This window comes from Arachis stenosperma, chromosome 3 (genome assembly GCF_014773155.1).
Source record: "Arachis stenosperma cultivar V10309 chromosome 3, arast.V10309.gnm1.PFL2, whole genome shotgun sequence".
NCBI classification, from domain to species: domain Eukaryota; kingdom Viridiplantae; phylum Streptophyta; class Magnoliopsida; order Fabales; family Fabaceae; genus Arachis; species Arachis stenosperma.
Window position 1 is genome coordinate 88,872,185 of NC_080379.1, and position 10,998 is coordinate 88,883,182.

Here is a 10,998-nt window from a genome sequence, read left to right on the forward strand (position 1 = left end):
TTGCGTCTATCACTAACGCCCAGCGCTCGGGAATTTGAAGCTCGTCACAGTCATTCAATCCCGGAATCCTACTCGGAATACCACAGACAAGGTTACACTTTCCGGATTCCCATGAATGCCGCCATCAATTCTCGCTTATACCACGAAGATTCTGATCAAGGAATCCAAGAGATATGCGCCCGATCTAAGGTAGAACAGAAGTGGTTGTCAGTCACGCGCGTTCATATGTGAGAATGATGATGAGTGTCTCGGATCATCACATTCATCAAGTTGAAGTGCAACGAATATCTTAGAACAGGAATAAATCGAATTGGATAGAAGATAGTAGTAATTGCATGAAAACTTGAGGTACAGCAGAGCTCCACACCCTTAATCTATGGTGTGTAGAAACTCCATCGTTGAAAATACATTAGTGAAAGGTCCAGGCATGGCCGAATGGCCAGCCCCTAGATCTAAGAACTAAACGTCCAAAGATTGAATAATACAATCAAAGATATCTAATAAACTAGTAAAAAGTTCTATTTATACTAAACTAGCTACTAGGGTTTACAGAGGTAAGTAATTGATGCATAAATTCACTTCCGGGGCCAACTTGGTGTGTGCTTGGGCTGAGCTTGATCTATCCATGAGTTGAGGCTTCTCTTAGAGTTGAACGCCATGTTGTAACGTGTTTTGGGCGTTCAAATCTGGTTCGTGATGTGTTTCTGGCGTTTGACTCCAGAATGCAGCATAGAACTGGTGTTGAGCACCAGTTTACGTCATCAAATCTCGAATAAAGTATGGACTATTATATATTACTGGAAAGCTCTGGATGTCTACTTTTCAATGCCGTTGAGAGCGCGCCATGTGGAGTTTTGTAGCTCCAGAAAATCCATTTTGAGTGCAGGGAGGTCAGATTCCAACAACATCAGCAGTTCTTTGTCAGCCTCTTATCAGAGTTTTGCTCAGGTCCCTCAATTTCAGCCAGAAAATACCTGAAATCACAGAAAAACACACAAACTCATAGTAAAGTCCAGAAATGTGAATTTAACATAAAAACTAACGAAAACATCCATAAAAGTAACTAGATCATACTAAAAACTACCTAAAAACAATGTCAAAAAGCGTATAAATTATTCGCTCATCAAAGACCCAAACTTATTCATCTCTAATTTCCTGCAAATCTGTGACACTGTGAAGACCAATGGAGTTTATCCTGATATTTATAGGTTGTTGATCTTTCTGTTTGCTATACTGGACAGAGCCAAGCAGTGGCTTGATACACAACCCAAGGAGAGCTTGGATACATGGGACAAGTTAGTCAACAAATTCCTGACCAAATTCTTTCAACCTCAGAAGCTGACTATGTTGAGAACTGATGTTCAGACTAGTAGCAATTTATTCATTAATTTAATCAAAAAATCAATCAAGCTGGTTCAAATGGATGCAGCAGGAAATTCATAGCAAACCAGGTCAATCTTGAGACTTTTCAACAACCATATCCAACAACAATAACTCAGCAGAAATTCAGCATCAATGAAATTAAAAGTCAGCAACCTATTGTAGTGTCTCAAACAATAATTCCAACACTTCCAGGAGCATATAAAAAACTAATAATCCTAAATCTAACCTATCTTAACCAATTAAATTCCCTAAAATCAGAAAACTAAACTAAACTAACCAAAACCAAAACCAAATTGATTAAAGATCAAAACTGAAATTCTAATTAACCTAAATAAAATTTAACAAATTTATCATTCAAACAATCCAGACTAAATGAAATTCAAATTCAAGAAACATAAAAGCATATTGAACTACACATAAACTAAGACCAACTCTAATAAAAAAAATCGTAATTCTAGCCTAAAACCAACTAACAGCAGCAAGCAGATTAACTAAATCCAATCACTAACAAAGATTTAAAATCTAATTAAATCTAACAACACAAAATGACATTAATAAGCATACTCTTAGCACCAATCACACAAAAACCAATAGCATATTGCAGAAATTCAGCAACAAATCAATGCAACTAAGTAGCAGGTGACAATTCCAATCACAAATCAAGTCATTCAATCAAAATTTTACCAACTTTCCAAAAAAACAAGCATTTTTTCATATCAATTTCTACCAATTCAGTATATTCAACCATGGAAACTAAGCATTGAAGATTTATACTTAATGAACGTATAATGATCTTTCCAACCACTAACCATCTCCCTTATGCTCTTAAATCGCAAAGAGCTTTAAGCTGACCATCTGTTTCAAGCAAACCATATTATAGCGGGATAATAAAGCTTAAGGATAAAAGAGTTTTACTCACTTAAATGAAGGAATGGATGGTGACATAGGAAGATAGGTCTTCGATGGTCTCAACAAAGCAATTTTCACTCCCGTCCGTCCCTTTTGAAGGACTTTTACCACTTGATAAGATTCTTCAATCTCCATTTCTTGACAAGATGCCTCATATTTAGCTTCTTCCTTACCAACCTCTTCTGACTCTTTTCCATCACTCGAGTCATATCTTAGCGGTTGCATAAAAACTACGCCAATATCCATTTCGAATTTAATGGAGGAAGGTTCAAAGAACTCCATGAAATCATTAGTTGGTGTGAGATCATATTCAACAATAGAACTTGTCTCTTGTTCAAGTTCTCTAAAATCTTCAACCAATCCTTCCGGTTCAATTATCTCAACTTTCTCCTCCTGTTGTGATTCATGCTTCAACTCCTCTTCTTTTCCTTGGGGCTCTATGTTCTCCTCCTCACTATGCTCTTCCGTTGATCCTCCACATTTGTCAATGGGAGTGCCTTGATTGCATGAGTGCAGTAGGACTAAACGGTTCACGGCTTTGGCTAAGGTAGCCACAAATTTTCCTTGCATCTTTCGAATTCTTCTTGCTCTTGGAGAAAAGCATGAAGCTCTTGTTGTTCTTAAATCAATGGTTCGTATTGAGGTGAAAAAGAGGATTAATTGTTTGGGAGAAAGATTTCATAATTGGAAGGTGCATATGGTTAGTGATATGGTGGATGCGGAGTTGGATTATATGGAGGTGGTTGATGGTAGCATAGGATAGAGAATTTTGTGGTTGAGTGCTATGTTGAGGGTATAGTTCATAAGCATATGGTGGTGGACGTTCATAACTATGAGGATCACCATATCCATTGGATTTGTATGCACCATAGGGAGGATTGTGACCATAGTGGAGTGGAGAAAGTTGTTGCCATGAAGGTTGCGCATATGCATGTGACTCCTCCCTTAATTGATTATCTGTCCCACAGTGCAAACCGACATTGATGCTACTATTTCCTACAACATAATCACAACCAAACTCGAAGCCAAAAGGGTGAGAATTCATAGAGAAGAGAGAAAATAAAAAAAGGCTATCAAGAAGCAACTAAAAACACAATCCTAACTACTAGCAAAAATAAGAAGACAACCAAAAAGCAAGTTATTCACAATATTCACATATTCACAATAGCATAACAAGCAGCCAATTGTAATTCCCCGCCAACGGCACCAAAAACTTGGCGAAGGGCTAAACGTGGGTTTAGAATTTCTCAAAAAAAAATTGTTTCGTCAATAATATTGTTCCAAACGAACAAAAGATCCTAATCAAAGTTTAAATGATTTTCACAATTAAAATCAATAAAAATCGGGAATTTTAAGTCCATTACGGTTTATCTTGTGCTTTATTCAGTAGATTTTACCCATTATTCTCACACTTATTCATAGAATGCATGGTTTTACATTCTCCTTCCTGATTTTGTGCTATGATTGAAAACATGCTTCTTTGACCTTAATTTTGCTAATTTTAACCCTCTCTTATTATCATTTGATGCCTTGATCCGTGTGTTAAGTGTTTTCAGGCTTTATAGGGCAGGAATGGCTTAAAAGATGGAAAAGAAGCTTACAAAAATGGAAGGAACACAAGAAACTAAGGAGCTGACCAGCGAGATTCGTCACCCACGCGTAAATTGGCGCATTCCCTATGGATGCGGACGCGTACTTGCCACGGACGCACGAAACGCACAGAGGACCATCGACGCGCACGCTTACATGACGCGTACGCGTGCCTTGCGCCACATGCAAAATTTACAGAAAACGCTGGGTGCAATTCCTGGGCTGTTTTTGGCCCAATTTCAAACCCGAAAAATACTGATTAGAGGCTGCAGAGTGGAGAAATCAATCAATGAGGAAATTCTCATTATTCATAATTTTAGGTTTTAGATGTAGATTTTTAGAGAGAGAGGTTCTCTCCTCTCTCTCAGTTTTAGGATCTCTCTTAGTTTTAGGTTTATTTCTTCTCAATTCCAGGTTCAATGTTCCTTTAATTTAGTTTTTCTTCTACTTTTATTTGTTCTAGCATTCTAGTTTATTTATTTTTCATGTTGATTACTTTATGCTGACAATTTGGTTTATGAGTTCTCATGTTGGATTTGATTTCCCTTATTAATGCTATTTGAGGTATTTCATGTTTATTGCTTCTTCCCATATTTGTTATCATTGATCTTGAAATTATTGGTTTTAGATCTTATATTCTATTATTACTTTTCTATGCTTTTATTTTTTTCCTTCCAAGTGTTTGATAAAATGCTTGGAAGGATGTTAGAGTAAATTTTATGTTCTTGGCTTGGGAAGGTAACTTAGGAACTCTTGAGTTACTAATGTCCAAGTAATTGATGATTGGAGCCATTATCTCTAGTTCTCACTAATTGAATTGGTGGAGAGCTAGGACTTATGGACTTGGATTGATATAGCTCATTTAACTTTCCTTTACTACTAGTTAGAGGATGATTTATTGGGATTGATCCTTGCCAATTCTCATGTTGTGGTTAGTGATAAGGATAGAGATCCTTGACCACTGATGCCAGGGCATCTAGGCCAGTTTCACTGACCTTTTCTTTACTGTTTTAAGGCAGTTTCATGCATTTTCTTAGTGAATAAGGCATGTTTTGTATGAAAATATACTTACACCTTGATTCAAGCAACTATTGTGAATTTCACATGATTTCATGAGGATTTTGCTAGAATTGAATGATAAATTGATGATGCATAATCTCATGACTTTGGCTAGAGCTTTGATGCACTTTATTTGCTTGATTTCAGGACAAAGGAAGCAAGGAAGAACCACATTAGTACTCACGTTAATCTAGTTAATGTGACCACTAACGTGGAATGGTAAATAGCTTGCAACGTTAAGGAGAAAAGTGATCACCAATAACGCCCACGAAGCCATCATAAGACCACGTTAATTGCCACGTTAACTAAGTTAACGTGGTAGTTAACGTGGAGACAAAAGAAAGCTCCAACGTTAGTGGTAAATGGGAACACCACTAACGTTCCAAGATTTGCCAATGAGCCACGTTAAGAGTCACGTTAACTTAGTTAACGTGAACTCTAACGTGGAAGAGAGGAACAATGCCAACGTTAGTGACACTCCTCTTTGTCACTAACGTTGGATCAACTAGCATTGCCTATGTTAGTGGTCACGTTAAGACCACTAACGTGAAAGTTAACGTAGAGCTGAGATTGATGAGACAACGTTAGTGACACTCACCTTTGTCACTAACGTTGAAAGATGGCATTACTACCACGTTAGTGGCCACGTTAACTTAGTTAACGTGAGCTCTAACGTGGAGAGTAGGGGCACTTTGAGCGTTAGTGACAAAGGTAAGTGTCACTAACACTCTCGAAGGTGAGGCATAACCATGTTAAGAGCCACGTTAGTTATATTAATGTGAACTCTAACGTAGGGACAAAGGGCATAAGGCAACGTTAATGGGAAAGGTGAGTCCCAATAACACTTGCGAAGGGTTATAAGCCAACGTTATTGGGAAAGGTGAGTACCAATAATGCTAGCGAAGATTTATAAGGCAACGTTAGTGGTCACGTTAGTGCCACTAACGTTGGAGTTAACGTAGGCTATATGGGGTTGGAATGTTAGTGAAAATTATGATTGCCACTAACGTTCTCGAACCCACAATGTCACTTAACGTTAACTTCACTAATGCCCATGCTAATTCATACTTCTCTGCAAGCTGGGCCCACTAAAGATTGGAACTGCTTCAACTCAAGATCCAAAGCCCACATCCAAGACTTGAAGAACTCACTAGAAGATCAAGAGGAGTAGTATATATAGGAGTAGTTTTGAACTATAGAGGAGATTGACACTTTGGAGAACTACTTTCTGTATATTTACTTTTCTGCACTTTTAGCTGGGATGTATTATTTTCTGCCATTTTCCATTTCTAGAGCTATGAACAACTAAACCCCTTTCATTGGGTTAGGGAGCTCTGTTGTAATTTGATTGATCAATTATAGTTTTCATTCTCTTCTTCTTTCTTCTCTTTTGATTTACTAGAAAGCTTTCGATCTTATTTCAATTGGTTAGTTGTCTTGGAAAAGAAACTCTCCATAATTGGATCTCCTCTGAGCCTTGGAAAAGGGATGAGGAGATCATGCTAGAAATGCTTTCTGATGTTGGGCAGAATTGGGGTCTGGGCGGATATAGTGACATGTAATCCTCCCAACACTTTGATTTGGAAATACATGTGGTATAATCAGTGACCATACTTCATCTCTTCCCATGAGCAATTAAATCAAGGAATTAGGCAATTGTTCAAGCTTAGAGAGATTAGATTACCAAGAAATTGGAATCTAATCACCTAAGATTACCAAGGAGATCAATAGATGCATTGATTGTGGAAGAGATGAAAATGAACTTGATCCGGAGAATACAACATCTCCTAAGCCCAATGAATTCCCCATTTCTGATCTTACCCATTCTCTTTATTTTCTGTCATTTATTTTCATGCTCATTACCCCAAATCCCCATTTAAGATTCTGCACTTTATTTTCTGCTATTTACTTTTCCACCATTTAATTTTCTGCAATTCTCAAACTACACTCTGTTTAGCTCAACTAGCATACTCTTCCAACTAAACTTGCTTGACCAATCAATCCACGTGGGATTCGACCTCACTCTATTTTGAGTTTTTACTTGACGAAAAATTCGGTATACTTGCCAAAGGGAAATTTGTTGAGAGACAAGTTTTCACGCATCAGGTTTATAGCGCCGTTACCGGGGATTGATTTTGTATCAACAATGATTAAGTTGGAAGCTCACTAGATTGGGCATTTTTCCCTTGTTTGTTTATTTTATTAAGTCATTTATTTTCACTTTGTTTAACTTCTTCCTCATCCTCTATACCCTCTCTGTTTTTCTTTCTTTCTTTGTTATTATCTACAATTCTGCTCACTAACCCACTAACTATTTGATAATTTGCATCACTCACACTAACAATCACTCTAACAAGAATAACCTCTTTATTTTATCTCTTGTTGCGTGTTTTGTTAGTTGTATGACAGGGAGAAGAGGAGGGACCTCAACTTCCTTCGATTTAGAACTTGAGAGAACCCTCTCGAGATTAAGGAGGGAAGTAAGAGGGAAAGGAGTTGTTGGTGCTGAGGAAGAGGAATAGTACTTTGAACCCAACATGGAAGAGAACTTGGAAAACAATCATGAAGAAGAAGCTCACAACCATGCTAGAGAAGGCCCTGCAAATTATGCTGGGCAAGAAAGGAGAGTTCTAGGCTCCTACATCAATCCAAATCCAGGAAACTGTGGAAGTAGCATCCAGAAGCCCACCATACATGCCAACAATTTTGAACTAAAACCCCAACTCATCATCCTTGTTCAGAACAACTGCTCATTTGGATGAAGTGCTCAAGAAGACCCCAATCAACATTTAACCACTTTCTTAAGAATTTGTGACACTGTGAAGTCTAATGGAGTCCACCCGGATGTCTTTAGGCTGCTGTTGTTCCCTTTTTCACTCAAGGACAAGGCATCCAAGTGGCTTGAATCCTTTCCAAAGGAGAGCTTGACAAATTGGGAAGATGTGGTGAACAAATTTTTGGCAAGATTCTACCCTCCTCAAAGAATTAACAGGCTGAGAGCTGAGGTGCAGACTTTCAGACAACAAGATGGTGAGACTCTCTATGAGGCATTGGAGAGGTTCAAGGACTTAACAAGAAGATGCCCACCAGATATGTTCAATGAATGGGTTCAACTTCACATTTTCTATGAAGGTCTTTCCTATGAGTCAAAGAAGGCTCTAGATCATTCATCAGGGGGCTCTCTAAACAAGAAAAAAACCATTGAAGAAGCCATATATGTCATTGAAACAGTAGCTGAGAATGACTACTTCTATGCCTCTGAAAGAAGTAACACTCGAGGAGTAATAGAGCTGAACCACATGGATGTATTGCTAGCTCAAAATAAGATGATCACCAAGCAGCTAGCAGATCTCACCAAGAAGGTAGAGGAAAACCAAGTTGCAGCAGTCATCACTTCATCACTAACTCAAGAAGGAGTGAATATAGGAGAAGAAGGTGACTGGGAACAAGCCAACTATGTTGGAAACTCACCTAGACAAATCCATGACCCATACTCCAAAACTTACAACTCTGGATGGAGAAATCACCCTAACTTTGGTTGGGGAAATCAACAAGACCAAGGTCAAGACCAAAGACGCCACAACCTCAACTCCAACAACAATGCAACTCACCAACATACCTCACAGAGATCCTATCAACACCCACCTAAACTCAACCCACCATCACTAACAGAGGATAGACTTTCAAAGATTGAGGCTCTACTCGAACCATGCCTTTCAAAAGCTCCATACCCCCCAGCAGCTGTAATTAAAAAAGATGGGAGAGGATAACCAATTCTCAAGATTCTTGGAAATCTTCAAGAAACTACAAATAAACATACCCTTTTCTGAAGCAATAGAGCAAATGCCACTCTACGCCAAGTTTTTGAAGGAATTAATGACCAAGAAGAGAAGCTGGAAGAACAATGAGACTGTGGTACTCACCGAAGAATACAGTGCCATCATCCAACACAAATTACCCCAGAAATTGAAGGATCTTGGGAGCTTCCAAATCCCTTGTATCATAGGAGAAATCACAGTGGAAAAGGCTCTGTGTGATCTAGGAGCCAGCATAAATCTAATGTCCTTAGTAATGATGAAAAAAATGAAGATAGAGGAAGCCAAACCAACAAGAATGGCCTTGTAACTAGCAGACAGATCATTCAAGTTTCCCCACAGAATAGTAGAAGACTTGTTGATGATGGTGGGAGACTTCATCTTTCCAGCAGATTTCGTAGTATTAGACATGGAGGAAGGAGCTAAGACTTCCGTCTTCCTGGGAAGGCCATTCTTGGCCACTGTCGGAGCCATTATTGATGTCCAAAAGGGTGAACTTGTCCTTAGATTACATGAGGAGAAAATGACTTTCAATGTGTTTAAGGCCATGAGTTACCCACACAATTCATTGGGAGAATGTATGAGGTTGGATTCGGTGGAGGCTTTGGTGCAAGAAAATCTTGAAGAAGAACTTGAAGCATTAACAGAAGAAGAATTAACATCAAGCAAAGAGGCTGCAACCGCTGAAATGCATGTTCAAGGCACACTAGAAGAAAAGGATGAAAGAAGAACTTGAAGCATTAACAGAAGAAGAATTAACATCAAGCAAAGAGGCTGCAGCCGCTGAAATGCATGTTCAAGGCACAGTAGAAGAAAAGGATGAAAGAAAAGATGTACCCAAACTTGAGCTGAAGACACTGCCACCCACTCTCAAGTACGCATACTTGGGAGAAAATAGAAGTTATCCAGTGATCATAAACTTAGCCCTCAGCCAAGAACAAGAGGAAATGTTGCTTCAAGTCTTACAAAAATATAGGGATGCCATTGGATGGACACTTGCTGACTTGAAGGGAATCAGCTCAGCCATATGCATGCATAAGATACTTTTGGAGGAGGATGCCAAACCTTCCATTCAGCCCTAAAGAAGGTTAAATCCAGCTATGAAGGAAGTAGTACAGAAAAAAGTCATGAAGTTGTGGCAGGAAGGAGATATCTATCCAATATCAGATAGCCCATGGGTCAGCCCAGTTCAAGTGGTTCCCAAGAAAGGAGGAATCACTGTGGTGCCCAACGAAAGAAATGAGCTAATCCCTACAAGAACCGTCATAGGATGGAGGATGTGTATTGACTACAGAAAGCTCAATAAAGCCACAAGAAAAGATCATTTCCCACTCCCTTTCATGGATCAGATGCTGGAAAGACTTGCAGGACATGTATACTATTGTTTTTTAGATGGTTATTCAAGATATAACCAAATAGTGGTTGATCCAAGAGACCAAGAGAAAACATCATTCACTTGCCCCTATGGAGTGTTTGCCTACAGGCGCATGCCATTTGGGCTATGTAATGCACCTGCAACTTTTCAACGTTGCATGCTTTCTATCTTCTCAGATATGATAGAGAAGTTCATTGAAGTTTTCATGGATGACTTCTCAGTATTCGGAGATTCCTTTCCTAATTGCCTAAACCATCTTGCCTTGGTATTAAAAAGATGTCAAGAGACCAACTTAGTCTTGAATTGGGAAAAATGTCACTTCATGGTGACAGATGGAATAGTCATTGGCCATAAAGTCTCTAACCAAGGCATTGAGGTAGACAGAGCTAAGGTGGAGCTAATTGAAAAATTACCTCCACCAAGTGACGTCAAGGCAATTAGGAGCTTTCTGGGACATGTTGGTTTTTATATAAGGTTTATTAAATATTTTTCAAAGATAGCCAAGCCCTTAAGCAACCTCATAATGTCTGATACAACATTTATCTTTGATGAGAAATGCATGCTAGCATTTGAAAACTTGAAAAAGAGGCTATCCTCTGCCCCTATCATCACCCCACCTGATTGGAATCTACCATTCGAATTGATGTGTGATGCATCTGATTTCGCAGTTGGGGCAGTGTTAGGACAGAGAAAAGAGAATTTATTGCATGTCATATACTATGCCAGCAAGGTCCTCAATGATGCTCAACGGAATTATACCACCATCGAAAAGGAGTTGCTGGCAATAGTTTTTGCATTTGACAAATTTAGATCATACCTTATTGGCTCTAAAGTTATTATTTTCACTGATCACACAAAACTCAAATA

The 10,998-nt window shown here is 38.7% G+C and overlaps 1 non-coding gene across 1 annotated transcript; it reads right to left on the reverse strand.

Moving 5' to 3' along the window:
• Positions 1–7,931: 7,931 nt before the first annotated feature.
• On the reverse strand, positions 7,932–8,038 carry LOC130971270 (small nucleolar RNA R71). Its single transcript, XR_009082497.1, has one exon. It is a non-coding gene; the product is annotated as a small nucleolar RNA R71 (small nucleolar RNA).
• Between the last annotated feature and the right edge of the window lie 2,960 nt (positions 8,039–10,998).